The following is a 17,528-nucleotide window of genomic DNA, read 5'->3' on the forward strand; positions in this document are numbered from 1 at the left end:
AAATCCTGAAACACTGTAGAGGCCCTAGATTCAGAATATTTAATGTTTTAGTGGCAGACCATGAGCAGATTGCTTTGATACAGTTGAGTTTGAGATTCTAGCTGTATTAGGGCTAGTTTTTTTTCCCAGCCATAGAGCAGTTACTCCTAGGGTATCGCCTTTCTGTGTTCTCAATGAAAGCTGGGTTGTTGACAAGGTCATCTCCACTCTAATGGGACCTGAACTTCATTCTGTATTACTACAGATTGCTGAATGCTGTGCTCCAATCTCTAGCCTCCTAGATTGTCCATTTTATTTGATTTCTTGTGTCTTACCCTACATATGGAAGATTAGGAGTAAGCAAATACCTTTGAGGAAAATTGCATGGTAAATGTGTTCTCCAGGAATTGCATTCTCTGTAGTCTTGAACCCCTCAAATGTCAACCACCTTCGCTGCCAGAACTCCAGCTTCTGTCTTGCCAGCTCATAGAGGCCACTGAAAGATTTATCTTGGCCTCCATTCCTTATTATGTAACTTGTCAAATCCCTCCAACGTACAAAACAGATGAATATGGAATTCACCACAGTATGTTTCCTTTCTTCTCTAGAATTTTGGACCTTTGATTCTTGGCTACTATACTTGATTTTTTGATTCCTTGAAATGGATTTTTTTTTTTCCAACTAGCTTTAGTAATTGTTTTCAGCAAGAGGATTAGTTTGATAAAATTACTGCATCATGCTTGTAAGTAAAACTAGTGCTCATATTTTTTTTATAATTGTATAGGATTTCAATGTATGGATATACCATCATTTATTGAACTAGTCCTCAATTATACACTTAGGTCATTTTCAATTATTTTGCTATTATTGACTGTAGAGGACTACGTGCTCACAAACAGGGTGTTCCCGATAAGTCCTGCTCTTGCAAACGAAGCAGGGTGTTCCCCATAAGTCCTGCTCTTGCAAACGAAGCAGGGTGTTCCCCATAAGTCCTGCTCTTGCAAACGAAGTCAGGGAAAGGTCAGAAAAACAACAATGTGTCTTGTGACTTGGTAACATTCCACAAACGACTGTATAAAATAAAGCAGAGTGCACCATTGGGGCGGCCGCCATGTTTGTCTTGTCTTGTGTTGTCTTGTGTGTTCATTCCTTTGTTTAGGAAACACGTGGACCCCAACAATTGACAATGTTGCAATGAATAATCTTGGATACTATCACATGTATACACACACACACACAGACACACACACATACACATAAAAGGCCAAATTCATTGAAGGGGCATTTTCAATTCAAAAATATATGCATTTGTAATTTTACAAGCCGTGATTGTTTGCCAATAGCATCCCCAGTTATTGCTCCCTTTAAGGTCCCAGAGTTGCTCACAACAGTTAGCATTCTGATGAGGTTTTCTCCCTCTGTGAATGAATGTTCACTGTTGGATTTTGAGATCTTCCAATTTAGGGTCCTGCCACATTCTGTAGTTCTGAGCACTGTTTGCGACTGCACATGTGGGTTTCATTGGTCTCATTTATTTTGGCTGCATGTGTGTGTGTGTGTGTGTGTGTGTGTGTGTGTGTGTGTGTGTATATATATATATATAGTTTTGACTCTATGTTTTGCTTCCAAGTTTTGGTGAAGATACATGTTTTTGGATCATTCTGTTTTGTTTTGTTTTGTTTTGTTTGTTGTTTCATGTAGTTTCCAAAAAGTGTCAACATTTAGAATTCAGCAGCTGGCATATTTCCATTAAAATGAGAAATACATTCCTTTAAAATATTAAATTGAATATTTTAATAACTGGACATTTGACAACTATAAATGGCAGTACTACCAGTCTAGTGATAAGTTTTTGCATGACTGAAACAAAATATATTGCACAAGCTTTTATAAATATAAATGTTTGTTTCTTTTAAAATAAAGTTTTGATGTGGTTGAGGAAATTACCCATATTTTTTGAAGAATATGGAAGAATTTTAATGTGTAATATTTACTTACAGAAATGTAAGACTACTAGGCAAAGATTTTCTAGTAGGTCATTTTGAATAACAGGAAATCTGATGTCTGCTTTCAGAACTCTGGAAATAACGCAAATTTTTAATCTCATCATGAGCCCCATAAAACGTACTTTAAAGAAATCAAAAGGTCATGATTCACACCATTAACACCCTCAGCTTTACAATTGTACCTTTGATGTGAAAGAGTCTTTAGTACTTCTTAGTTCAAAAGAATCTTTGCCTAAAGTCTATAAAAATTTTCCTTCACATCTCATTTTATTTAGTTTTGTTAGAGTTTGCAAGTCCTTGTCTAGAGAGGAGGAAATTTATCATATGCGTATCTAAAGTGACTTAGCTAGGGCCTAGGACAAGATGGCTGCATACCTGTAATCTCAGCTCTTTAACAGGCCAGGGCAGGAGGATTGTTTGAGCCAAGGAGTTGAAGACAAGCCTGGGCAACGAAGGGGAAATCTGTCTCTACAATAAATAAATAAATAAATAAATAAATAAATAAATAAATAGCCAGGCATGGTGGCCCACATTTGTGATCCAAGCTTCTCAGAAAGCTGTGGTGGGAGGATCGCTTGAGCCCAGGAGTTCGAGTCTGTAGTGAGCCATGATGGTACCACTGTACCACTCAGGTGGTGATGGTACCACTCAGGAACTCCAGCCTGAGCAAAGAACGAGAGTCTCAAAATAATAATAAATAAAATAAAATAAAATAAAATAAACAAAATGACTTAGCTAGACTGCTTAGCTCTGCTAAAAGCTGTTAAATACAAAAAGACTTACAATAACTTCAGTTTATGGTGTTGATATCCATTTTACTGAAATTTGCTTTTGGAAGCCCAGTTACAGATTATTTTTTTTTCATCATTGACTACAAATTATTAGGTGGCTGAGGAGGAATTAGTGATTTCTGTTTGCCTCACTAGTGATTTTCTATCACTTTTTACTATAGCATAATGCTAAAACTGAGTAAAAATAAAACATATGTAATGTTATAATTGTTCAGAGCTCATTTTGAGGAATGGTATAGAAATTGTACTTTATGTCTTGTGTAAAGTGGTCACAAATAACATATTTAATGTGAAATGAGCTATCTACTACAGAAAATAGGACTGCAACACAGTATGTTTTCTGTAATTTCAGTGGCACTACTTTTAGTCAAGAATTGGGCAGTTTGGGGAAATGGAGAAAATAATCTTGAAAGATACTGAAAGATTTTTATTGTTCGGTTAACAGAACAATTCCTAGATATACAAAGATGTTTTTAAAATAAAACTCTAACCAGATTAGAGTAAGGATGTCAGGATCTTTTGGTAGATTAACTACTAGAATACAGACAGCCCTCAATTCGTGACTTTTCAACTTTACAGGGTATGAAAGCATCACAGTCTTGATGCAATGTACAGTATTCAATACATTACAATAATTCAGCACATTACATGCTGGGTTTGGCCAATGAGATTAATTTTTAAACGTAAAAAATTAAAGAAATTACATGAGAAATTCGATACTTTACTCTAAAATAGACTTTGTTTTAGATGGTTTTGCCCATTGTAGGCTAATACATCATGAGCACATTTTAGGTAAGCCACGATGTTTCGTAGGTCAGGTGTATTAAACACATTTTTGACTTATGATATTTACTGGGTTTATCAGTATGCAAACCCATTGTAAATTGAGGAGTATCTGTGTATTAGCAATCAAATTGATAATTAAAGCTCCTGACTGAGAGTTAACAAGAAGATAGATGCTGGTATTTATGGAACATCAATTTAATAAATGGCAAAAATTAGTACCTTTTGTTTTCTTTCAGAAACAGTTGGCCACATATTTTTTAAAAGAATATTTAAAAATTCTTTACATTTAGTATTTTATTATAAAATAATACAAATTTTTAAAAAATAGTTACTAGTGTAATATGAATAGTCTTAAATGTCTAGAGAAAAGCCTACACATGTAAGTAGAAACCTTGTATATGTAATCATAGAAATTTTGAACTTGAAGAGACAATCCTGCAATTTGACAAATAGGATAACAAAAGACTAGAGCACCTCACTGACTTACCCAAATCACAAACTTGTTAAAAGCAGAACTTATATATTATTTAGATAATATATAGACAGCAAAATAAAAAAAAAAGTCATGTCTAGTTTTACTTTCTATGGTGATACGGATTGAATAACATGATAATGGGGAAGGGCCATTTACTACATGTTATGAATTAGTTCATTAAAGCTATATATTTATGCCATGTTAACATGTCCACTGCTTTCTAATTCTTTTTTATTTCTTTTAAGTTTTCTAGTCCATTTTGTTCAATAATTTTCAATGGTGTGTTCTCTATTTTCATCTTTAAGATAGCAGTTCCTTGATGTGTAGCATTTTTCTATTGACCTGAAGTTGTACATTTTTCTTTAATAATCTTTCAAACGGAACCTCAATCAAATGGTGTTTGCAGTAGAGGGAGTATGAAGACAATAGGGATGTTATAAATAAATACTGTTATGGATTTTATTTTATTTTGTTTTGGTTATTTTAGTCATTCTAATAGGTCTGCAGTGATATCTTATTGTGGTTTTGATCTGAATTGCTTTAATAATTAATGATGTTGAACATCTTTTCATATGCTTATTTGTTATTTATATATCTTCTTTAGGGAAACGTCTATTCAAATATGTTGCACATTTTAAAATGGTTTTTCTCTTATTGATTCTTAAACATTTTGTACACATTATGTATTCAAGTCCTTTACCAGATAAGTGCTTTGCAAATATTTTCTCCTTGTCTGTGGCTTGTTGTTTATCTTCTTGATGTTGCTTTTCAAAGAGCAAATACTTTGATGTAGTCCAATTTATCAGTAATTTTTATAGATTGTGATTTTGTGGTCTTATCTAAAACATTCTTGCCTGACTCAAGATCATAAGGTTATTCCATTATGTTGTTCTCTAGAAGTTTACAGGTTTGAGTTTTACATTTAAGATTGTGATCTATTTTGAATTAATTCTTCATATGGTGCAAGGTATGGGTCAGAGTTCATTTTTTTTTTTGCAAATAAATACCAATTATTCTATTCCATTTGTTAAAAACTAAATTTTCCACATAGAATTTGTTGGTATAACATTTTCCATAATCAGTTGGTCATATATATACATATATTCATATATATGTATGTATATGGGTCTATTTCAGAAACATTTTCTCTCTTCCACTGATATCTATATTACATTAACACTATGCTGGATTTGATTTGCAAATGTTGCCAAGAAACTTTTTTTGGCTGGGCGCAGTGGCTCACGCCTGTAATACCAGCATTTTGGGAGGCCAAGGCGGACGGATCAGGAGGTCAGGAGACCGAGACCATCCTGGCTAACACGGCGAAACTCCGTCTCTACTAAAAATACAAAAAAATTAGCCAGGCGTGGTGGCCGCAGTCTGTAGTCCCAGCTACTCCGGAGGCTTCATGAAGCAGGAGAATGAACCCGGTAGGCGGAGATTGCAGTGAACGGAGATAGCGCCACTGCACTCCAGCCTGGGTGACAGAGCCAGACTCCATCTCGGAAAAAAAAAAAAAAAAAAAGAAAAGAAAAGAAAAGAAAAAGAAAAAGAAATTTTTCTTGTAAATTAATGACAGATATTGATTTTTAGTTTTCTTTTCCTGTAATGTTCTTGCTTGATTTTGGTCTTGGGGTAATGCTGGCTTCATAATGTCAGTAGAAAGGTGAGTCCTTCTATTTTCTGGAAGACTTATACAGAATTGGTAATATTTCTTCCTTCAATGTCTTGTAGAACTCAAAAATAAAGTCACTTAGGCTGGGAGTTTTTGTTATTATTGTCGGAAGGCTTTTAACTACAAATTCATGTTTCAGCGATATAGAACTATTTAGGTTATCGATTTCCTCCTGCATGACTTTAGTAGTTTGTATCTTCTAAGCATTTATCCATTGTATCTGAGTCATTAAATTTATGGACATAAAATTGTGACATTATTTCCTTGTCCTTTTAATGACTGTATGATTAGTAGTGATGATCCATCTTTTATTCCTAATATTGATAATTTGTATCCTGTCTCTGTTTCTCTCTTTCAGTCTGGCTAAAATTTTATCTTTTTTTTTTTCTTTTCAAAAAACAGCTTTGGGGCTTATTGATTTACTCTATTGTTTTCAGTAATCATTTCTACTGTCACTTTGTCTTGGTCTATTCAGGCTGTTAACAAATTTTTTTCTTCACAGTTCTTGAGGCTGGGAAGTCCAAGATCAAGGTGCCAAGGTGAGACTTTCTTAACAATCTTGCCCCTCATTCTGAAGTGGAAATTTTTTCTTTTACATTTACCCCAACACAGCCTGTCTTCATCTTTGGCTTGGGAAAGGCAGCTTTCTGCCCTTCCTTCATCATCTTAAAGTTTTTCCTCAGGGACAAAAAGACGTGGTGGAGCTCTATGCCTGTCCTGATTTCCCTGATCCAGGGCTGCCTTTTTGAGAAAAGCTTTGTTTATTCTCCTGCTGTGCCTCAATCTTTTTCAAAAGCACCAGGTGAGGTCCATAAATTAGAACTCTGGGGAGGAAGGTGAGCTCTCTTTGTGTTTGTGTTTGTGACTTTTAGATTTTAAATACTTTCATCTAGCCCATATTTATTTTTAAGGCATTAATGGAAAATTTTTTCTTTCTTTCTGGTATTGAAACCATTTTTTCTCCTGCTGTTCTAGTAAGCCAAGAATTACATCTGGTCTTTACTTGGAGGTACCCATCTTTCCTGAGGTTGCATGCTAGTTTTCATAGGTTAGCTACAGCTCTTTGATGAGTATGAGAAAAGTTATAATTCTGTAGATATTCTGATCTTTTTCTTATTTTTAGGGTCAGAGTAACATTCTCCTAGCTTTGTACATCTTAATAGAAGACAAAATTCTTCATACTTCATTTACATAATTGCTAATCCAAGTTATATATTAGAAGAAAGTAAATTAATTTTTCTGGAAAAAGATTCTGAAGTATTTAACTTGATAATGGAGTACAGTTGGAGTTGTTATTGCCCTTAGATCATGTTGACAAAACTATTAAGGGTTAAATGATGCTGAAGTTCTATTTTTCAAATAAATGCATTTATAACAAATATCCCTGAAATATAAAGAAATTCTTATAAGTATTCTTCTGTAAGTGTAAACCTTTCTCTAGTCTGTGAAATTATTCATATGCATTCATATGAAGATGAAGATTATAGAAAATGGATTTGGATTTTGATGCGGTTTGACTGTCCCCACCCAAATTTCTTGAATTGTAGCTCCCATAATTCCCAAGTGTTGTGCAAGGGACCCAGTGGGGGATAATTATATCATGGGGGTGGTTTCTCCCATACTGTTCTCATGGTAGTAAATAAGTCTCATGAGATCTGATCGTTTTTTATGGGGAAACATCTTTTACCTTGTTCTCATTCTCTATTGCCTGCCACCATGTAAGATATGCCTTTTGCCTTCCACCATGAGTGTGAGGCCTTCCCAGTCACATGGAACTGTGATTCCATTAAACCTCTTTTTCTTTATAAATTACCCAGTCTCAAGTATATCTTTATCAGCCGTGTGAAAACAGGCTAATACAGACTTCCTTTAAAACCCCTTTATTCTCAGGTCTAAACTCTGCATGTCTGACCTCTATCTGTGTTGCCTGCTGGGGTATTTCCTGTTTTTTTGTTTGTTTGTTTCATTTTCTTCCTACTTGCCTTTATTTGGTAATGTTTCTAATCTAGGAAAAACTTTGCTTTCTCAATACATTGTTAGCATAAAACTTGGTCCTTTATTGCCTCTTGAGTCTTGCCTTTGGCATTGATTTTCTGCCCTCTGTTGTCTCTTATTTTTTGAATGCAGTCACATACCCCAATTTTTTTATTTGTCCAGATGATCTTTGAAAATATGTCTTAATAATTTTACATGTAGAGGTCACTTGAAGTACACATCCAATGCTTTGGTAAAGAACAATGCTATGCTCCTGAGAAGCATTATAAAGACATTATGCTGCTATGCATTTCATGTTAACATTATGTCCCTGGACAAGCTTATACAACCAAGGCAGAGCCCTAAGCAAAATTGTGGAAGGAAAAAGTCTTTATTTCTGTCTCTATCTTTAAAAATGAAGGTCCCAATGGCTTCATATTATCTGCTGTTAGATATGAGGTTCATACCTCAGTGGTACAGTTTATAATTAAAAATAACAAAGACATCTGCCATTATTGACAATCCCCCTATGTCTCACCCTTTTCTCCACTCACTCAAGCTACTCTAGAAAAACACCTTTCTCCTATTTGGTCTAATGCAATTGGAAACATAACTGATTAGAAATGCATCGCTAATTGAATGCTATAAATTAACTATGACACTGAGGACATAGCTATTGCAGATGAAGTTTTATGGCCATTATCATTTTAAGCAGTTTTGAATTAACAAATTTCTCTCTATTACTGTAGTTGATTTTGTCTTTTCAAGAAATTTATATACATAGAGTTATATGGTGCATAGTTTTTTGGCTAGTTTTTTTTCACTCAGAGTAATGTTTTTGATCATTGTTCCAAAACTCTGCAGGGACACGATAGAGAAATTCACAAGGACACCACATATTTTAGATTTTTGAGGGAAACATAGTCATATCTGCCAAATGCTGTGTGGACTCATAGCTTAAAGCAATATACAATTTCAGCATTAAATTGTGCTCCATTCCTTTTGATAACATGAATTCTTTGTGAAGCTGCATTTTCAGTAATTGCTTCAATAAAAAATAGGCAATACGTGAAAATTACTGTGAAACAGGAAAGGATGGTGGTGGTAGTTTCCAGTCTAATTCCTGTGTAGAAAGTTATATGATGCTCAACTGATACACAAATCCAAATGGGAAATAATTGCTGTTTTTAAAAAATAAAATAAAAATTATATAAAATATAAATATGTAATATCATTTTTCTTTCTATTAATATATGTTACTTTTAAACAGCTATTGAAATGTTAATACATAAATAATTATAAATTGTTTGGATTTAAATACTTAATCAAATTAAGTAGCGTAATATATTTCTTTTGGTCTAAGGCCTACAACAATATGACAAACACTTCAGGCTCTATGAACCAAGAAAATTTGGGAAGCTTTGGTTTTTAAGATCCCTCCATAATAACAGAAAATCAAGCATTGCATGTTCTCACTCATAAGGGGGAGTTGAACAACGAGAACACGTGAACACAGGGAGGGGAACATCACATACCGAGGCCTGTCAGGGGGTGAGGGGCAAGGGGAGGGAAAGCTTAGGACAAATACCTAATGCATGCAGGGGCTTAAAACTTAGATGACAAGTTGATAAGTGTAGCAAACCACCATGGCACATGTGTATCTGTGTAACAAACCTCCACATTCTGCACATGTATCCCAGAATTTAAAGTTAAAAAAAAAGATTCATCCATAATATTGTATCAGCAGTTCATTGCTTTCTATTGCTGAGTAATATTTCATTCCATAGTTTGGTTATACTGCAGTTTGTTTGTCTAATCATCTTTGAGGTACAATTGGCATGTATAAAGTTTTTGGTTATTATGAATTAAGATGTTAGAAACATTCATGTTCAAGGCTTTGGTGGGTATGTTTTCATTTCTCTTGGGTTAACTCCTAGGGGTAGAATTCTTGGGTTACAAGTGAAGTGTGTGCTTATCTTTATAAAAAATAGCCAATGAGTTTCCTTCTCTTTTTATTTATTTTCCCTCTGAATAAGTGCAGTTTGGCTGGTGATACGGTTAGGTTTTGTGTCCCCACCCATATCTCATCTTGAATTGTAATCCCCAGGTCTTGAGAGAGAGAGACCTAGTGGGAGGTGATTGGATCATGGGGACAGTTTTCCCCATCCTGCTCCCGTAATAGTGAGGGAGTTTATGTTAGCCTGTTCTCACACTGCTAATAAAGACATTCCCAAGACTGGGTAATTTATAAGTAAAAAGAGGTTCAATGGACTCAGAATTCCATGTGGCTGGGGAGGCCTCACCATCATGGCAGAAGGCAAAGGAGGAGCAAAGTCACATCTTACATGGTCACAGGCAAAGAGAGCTTGTGCAGGGAACTCCCATTTATAAATCCATTAGATATCATGAGACTTATTCACTATCAGTAGAACAGTATGGGGGAAACCACTCCCATGATTCAATTATCTCCACCTGGCACTGCTCCTGACACGTGGGGATTACTACAGTTCAAAGTGAGACACAGCCAAATCATATCAGAGTTCTCACAAGACCTGATGGTTTTATAAACAGCAGTTTCCCCTGACCTATACACACACTTCTCTCTCCTGCTGCCATGTGAAGAAGGTCCTTGCTTCCCCTTCACCTTTCACCACAATTGTAAGTTTCATGAGGCCTTCAAAACCACGTGGAACTGTGAGTCAGTTAAACCTCGTTCCTTTGTAAATTATCCAATCTTAGGTAATATCTTTATAGCAGTGTGAAAATAGACTAATATAGCTGGCAACAAATTATTTCAGCTTATTTATGTCTCAAATATTTTCTCTGCTTTGATTTATAAAGGATTTATTCACTGAATATAAAATTCCATTTGTATTTTTCTTTAAGTATTTTACATATGTCATTTCATTGTTTTTGACTTGTATTATTTCTAATGAGAAATCTTCAGACTTTCTAGTCTTTGGTTTTTGTATGTGATGTGACTTTCCATTTTTAAGATTTTTTTGCTGACATTTGTTTCAGCAATATGATTTTTATGTATCTTGGTGTGAATTTCTTTGTTTTTCTCTTGCTTCAGTTTTGTTGAGGATATTTATCTGTGGGTTTATAATTTTGATTAATTTTTAAAACGTAGTCACTTGTTCAAATATTTAATTGCCCTTCATCCTTTTTGGGCGTCAATTGCATGTATATTAGACTGCTGAATTCACTATGGCTCTGCTCATATCTTTTAAGCCTTTTTTCTTACTATCCTTCAGTTTGAAAATTTTTGCCATTGTTATGCTTACAAGCTCACTGACCATTTCTTCTATACTATGTAATCTGCTGATATGCAGACCCAGTTAAATTTTTATTTCTAATATTTCTTTTTATTTTATTTTATCTATTTTTACCTCATTATGTTCAAAATTTTTTTAAAAAATAATTTAACATATTTATAATAGCTATTTTAAGGTTTTTCCTGCTAATTTCTTCATCACTGTCATTTCTGGACTTGTTTCTATTGACTGATATTCCTGATATGGGACACAGTTTTATGTTTCTTTGCATGTTTAGTAATATTTAATTAATGCTGAACATTTTTTATTATGCGGTGGAATGTTGGAATTTTTGTTTTCCTTTAGAGAGTGTTCAACTTCTTCTGGTAATAATCAAGCCAAATATGAATCAGCTTTTTTCTTTAAGCCTTATTTTTCACCTTCATTATCCATTACTTTAATATTTTATTCTCTGTGGTCTCCACTGAATGATCTGTTTTCAGTGAGAAGTCTCCACTTTGGTTGGTTAGAATTAACTGTGAGAACTCAGGGAATTATTCAGGTGAAAATGCCCCAGTCATTATTTACCTTGCATCATAGATTTTCACCCTAGGTAAGCATGGATTAGTATTCAGCATCTGACTTCATGTGTATTTCTGAAACCCTCTTTGTATCTCTCTCCTCTCCAGTACTCTGCTGTACAAATTCCTGACATATCGGCCTGTCTGAGTCTTCTCTTTTCCTACCTAATGCACCGTGCCTGCCGTGTCCTGCCTTGGTTTCTCCTCTGTGCACCACAACTTGAAAAGTTTCTTCAGACAGAATTATGTGGCAATCATTGCTCCTATAGTTTTGTTTTCTTTCTTTCAATGAATCCATATTCTACTCCGCTTCTCATTCAGTTTGTACAGGCAATTTGTGCTATTTATATTCATCAGGTTTCTAATCGTTTATGGTGCAAGAACAAGTACTATATCAGTTATTCTATCATAGTCGGAAGTAAAAATCTCCACTCTCTTTCACATTTTTATAGACAGTGTCAGCATCACCAGCTTTTTGGGGCTTAAATTTGTATTGTCATAGCCATATAAAGCCATATCAGGAGAGAACTGACCAAGTGAACAGGGTCACACAAAAAAGGTGGTATGAGTGTTGGGTGTAAGAAGACATAAGGTTTAGGGAAGTGGCCAAGGTATCCTGTTGTTTTAGGCTGAACCTTTGTAAACCATTAAAGCATGAGAGTGAAATGAGAAGTATTAATGGATTCTCATTCACACTATTCCCTAAAGTACTAATGCTCTGTAAAACTGAGGCTGAAAGCAAAAATTAAAGAAAACATATTAAAATATGTTTCACAGGAAACAAATCTAAATTTAGGAATAAAGTCATTGTGGGTAGCTATTTGTGTCCTTAGATAAATTTATTCTTCATTATAAGTATATTCACTTAATGGGAAAAGCCTAATTATGAAGAATGTATAGCTATTAGAAGGTGAAAGAAAAGTAAAATGGTTTTTGTTATAATTTGATATGTAATAAAAATTAAAATTCATTGGTTTGAATATAAAATTTTGTAGAAATACTTTCTAATTGGTTATTTTTTTCAATGCATTCACTGCAATTTTAACTCAGAGATAATACATTAAGCAATGAGACACTTTTATGGTTGCTCACTAAACAGAAGTTGCCCAGGGGGAAAATGATTTGATTAACTATTCAGAAGTGTGTGTTGGATAGGATCCAAACATGACCATAGGTCAACAGTTCCAGGATGAAGAAGGCTGTGAATCTCAAAAAACAGGCTCTTCTGGAGTATATTAAGTGAAGGCAACAGTTAACATAATGCTGGCTTATGGCGAAGCACCAGCCTGAGCTCTCTGAGGAAAAATGCAGAGGGTAGGTCCTTACTCAGCCAATAAGACAGCAAATAAATGTCTTTATATTAGGACCCCTCCAGGTCCCACCACGGTTTCATTTGTTTGAGTCTGACTATCAACTGCATTAACACTGAGCAAAGTCCTTCCTTATAAGACCTCTCTTCCAGAATATTCCTAAATGTATTCCCATTAGAATCATTAGCAATGCTTTTATTAAATATAAAAGTGAAGAATTTCCCATATTTATATTTTGATATAAATACCTCTGGATCCATATCTGGGACAAGCCTATATTTAAGTCTAATTTGGAGTCACTTTTGGGGGAAAATGGTCAGTTTTTTTTAAGTAGGTCGTTTATGTTTCTTTTATACCTCCCCCCATCTCACTTGGTAAATGTCTTCATGCTGTTTTATCTGCTGCCACCACCTGATCTGATGTATCATTGTTCATAGACCATAACTGGAAAATCCACTTTACTCCTTTCTTTTCCGCTAGTGAAATGTACCCATTTGTACTTGCAGGCTTGAGATGGGTTAAGCCCCATTATTGGCTTTTTTCCCACTTAGAAATTTGTAGTCCGATTACTTCAGAAAACTTTGTAATATAAATCACTTGGCTTTAAAGTCAGGCCGATTTAGGTTTGCATCCTGGTTCTGAATCTTATTTGCCTTTTGCCTTGGGGAAATTTACTTAACCTCTTTAAAAAACAGTTTCCTTATATAAAACACGTATATTAATAACAGTTATTCCTCACTGGGCAGTTGGGAAGATTAATTTATAAAATACATGGATGACTTATTCTATGGACTCAATAAAGGATAGTTTCTTTTATTCCTACCCTCTATTTCTTCTTTTCAGTCTTAATTTCCTAGCAACCACCCTGCCTTGTTTTTCAGTGTCTAGGTCAATCAATTGTTACTTGATCCATTGATATTCTTTGGCCATATGATTCTTGAGGAGCGCTCTGACTTTAGCCAGTCAATATCCAGTATGACCTTGCAGGTTCCTATGTCTGCTGATTCCTCTGCTTTCACCGTCCCATCTTTATATTCTCAAGCCCATCTTGCTTTCCTGCCTGTGCCCTCCACAATTATTTTCTTCATTTTGAGGGACTTGGAAAAAAAAATGTTAAGGACATTTTCTCTCTTGGGGATTACTTATTATTTTTGTTTTGTTTTTGTCCCCAGAGGTAAGATATAAGAACGCCACCAAAAATCAACCTCAGGAAGAATAAATTGTTTTGATGAAGATAGCTTGCCCATGTCCCAGAAATCATGCTTCCAAGGCTATGCCTGTGCTGCTTCTTCCCAAAGTGGCCTTGTCTAGAGGAAACAGATCATAGAATCTAGCAACCACTTCCAACACAGTGCTCAGGAGAGTTTAAGCTTTGGCATAAGGGAGAGCCTCCTGATGTGAAAAAACAAGGCGATGTGGAAAGGGAGAAGCAAACACATATCCATACTAGACCACATAGATATTTTCCAAAAAAAATATGTAGTCCAAAATGTCTTCCTATAATGCTTTCTTACCTGGACTTTAACTTTCATAGCAGCATGTGGTAATCAACTTTTACTTAAGTTGGAGAACAATACTCTCAGTCTGCTCAAAATGTCTCTGAGAATCAATTCATTCTCACCCATCTGTCTTTCAGTCTTAGAGTTGTGGCACTTCTTCTTAACGTTCCCTTTCATTTAATTTCTAGAGATACTACATTCTCTTGTCTCTGCTGCCTTTCTAACAGGCAGGTGCCACCACAAAGCATTTTGCCTACTGATGGTTTTTAAGAGAAGATAATTTAATCAGCATGTGTAATTTTCTGCTCCCTTACAATCCATTGCCCCTGATGCCATCTTCTAGGAACACCTTTCTCCCTATTTAGTTCAATTTCTTCAGAGCTGTGGGGAAACTCTATTATGCTAATGATGAATCAGATAAGTGGTTTACTTAAATTAAATTAGCAAATAATTACATCCAATTACTCTCCAACCATTCTGAACTTAACAAGAAAAATCATTATCGGTACAGAAAAGATAAGGCCTGCTCTTGCCCTTTTTGGGAGAATACCTCATCTGTGCTAAAATTTCCCATCAAAAGGATTAATGGTTGACTGGTTAATGTTAACTTCCTTAAATTGAAAACTGGTATAATAAGAGAGCTAGTGACTAAGCCTGTCTCTCAATTAGAAGGCTCTAAAGTTATAGCCCTAGCTGGGCAGCTTTAACTATGAGAGCGATGTCCTAAAATAGCTACTCTGTCACATTTACTTGTAAAAGTAAAGCTTTGTCATTATTTTTAAAGATATCATTACACATTCTGAGTATTATTTTTAAATTGCCAGGGAATAAATTGCACAGATTATACAACATAATGTTGGTCTTTCTATAAGAATTCTAGGCAACAGTCTCACACTAATTCATTTACAAACATTTGGTGATCATTAATTGCACGCCAGACCCATAGCACAGCCACTAGGGGTTAAGATACCACAATGAATAAGTTATGGGTTTTGGCTCAAGCATGTCAGGTCAAGAAGAAGAGACAAATCTGTAAGCAAATAGGAAACAATGATATCATGCTTATAAAATGGTCACACACCACACACACCCTGTTTTTGGGAGCCCAGAGAATGATGTGCTTTATTCTGACCTGTGTGACACAAAAGGACAAAGTGGGGATATTTAAGGGCAGACCCAATGGCAGTAAGGTGGGAGACATGGCAGTCGAAGGCAATTCAGGAGAAGGGGAGAATTACCAGAAAAGGCCTAAGGTTGTGAAAATCATAATGTGATGGTGTTTTGAAGGAGCAGTCTTACTGTTGTGTGAGAGGGCCATGTGAAAGGACAGGTAGAGTAGTGAGGAAATGAGGAACATGAAGTAGTTAATCAAAGATGCCTCTAAGCAGTCAGTTTTGGTGCCTGAGTGTTAAATTAATGATAAAGAAAATATTTTGATTGCCATTAAATTTCAGAAAAAGGCTACATAATATCACTCAGACTGTTTAACCAAGGAATCAATGACACAAAACGAGAGCTAAACTAACTCTTTTATCTACTGAAGCATACATAAATCAGTTGCTTTTGATTCTACGTGATGTTTCCTTACATATTACATATTTCCTGACACAGTTCCTGACATAGCTGGAGACAACTATGTCATCATTTATTTCTTTCAAATGATATCTCATGGAAATTGCTTCTGGGCATTCAAACATTCTCCTATCCCCACACTCAGAGCTGAATTGACTTGGAAGAATGAATAAAAGCAACCTAACTAAGGTGTAATTTATGTAAGTGCTATCTTCGCAAGCATATTTGTGGACAATACTAATTTATCAGTGCCATTATTTTACACTGTTAGGCCATTTACTGTTTTCAGCTAAATACATAAAAGACTTGAGTTTTCTATCATCAGTCTTCATAGTTTTCAATTAAGTCTTAAGAAGAAAATTGTGTCCACAGATATTGATTCTGAAGCCAGAAATCTGTCTGTGTCTGTGTGTTTTCCCTTATCATCTCCCTTTCCTTTTGAGCCACTACTTTTCAAACCAAGTTCTGACAATTCTGTCTTCTCAATGTCCATCCATTTCTCTCCATCTCCACTTCTATTTCCTTAGTTCAGATCACCAGCATCCATCACTGAGTAACTATAGCAACGTTCTAAATGATCTCTGTGCCTCTAGTCTTGTCCTTTCAGTCCATTTCCTGCACTGTCATCAAAGGTTCATGTGAAAATCTAATTATGTTATTCTACTGCTATTCTTCTTGGTGTCTACCCATAGAGGAGAGTCTAAACTCATCATAGCATTGCTACAGTTCACTGTCTGTGTTCAGCTTTTCTCTGTAGACTCATCTGTCACAGCTAACTCTCTGTAGCCATTCCCTCTCACTCCACATTTTTGCAGTGCTAGAATATGTATAGTTCCCCTTACACTCCTACCAACTTAGAGTAACTTCTCAAACTGTAAAGTCTTCCCATAGATTTCCTGCCTTAGCTTCCAATTATCCTTTAGGAATCAGTTTCATGTTAAATTTTCATGGAAACTTTGCTTTACCACCCAAGAATGAGTAAATGAATTCTGCTGTGCAGTCCTATAGCAACCTATGGCACTTAGTTCCCTGGATATGCCATTCTCACTGGATTCTGAATTTCTGAGAACTGAGGCCAAATTTTATTCATAGAAGTATGTAAAGCTTAGGGTTAAGGTTAGGGTTAGGCAAACAAATCCAGTTTGTTGGCAAAGGGTGGTTTATTGGAGGAACTTACAGACAGGAGTGTGGTCTTGGGTGGCCACAGGATAACTAGAGTTATACACTATTACTCCCCAGACTCAGAAGAAATCATCTGCTTCAGTTCACTTTTCAACTGATGCAGGCCCTGGTGGAACTAGAGGAAAAGCTGATGTACCAGTATGTATGTGCTCTATAGAGACAATTAAAGGCAACCCTTCAGAACAGGCAAGAAAGCTATGTGCATCATCTCCTGTAATTTGTACAGTAACATCAAGGTTGACATGTTCTCACACTAAGGACAGTACATAAAATAAGAATCAGGAGGCATTCATGGGACTGGGGCTAATCAGATGTCAATATGGCAAATTCTCATCCAAGATGGAATCACCTTTGTCTCCACAAACAGGAATTTCTCACAGTTTTGGAGGCTGGAAATGTGAGATCAAAGTGCCAGCAGGGTTGGTGTCTCCTTAGCCCTCT

This window comes from Papio anubis, chromosome 6, assembly GCF_008728515.1.
Source record: "Papio anubis isolate 15944 chromosome 6, Panubis1.0, whole genome shotgun sequence".
Taxonomy (NCBI): domain Eukaryota; kingdom Metazoa; phylum Chordata; class Mammalia; order Primates; family Cercopithecidae; genus Papio; species Papio anubis.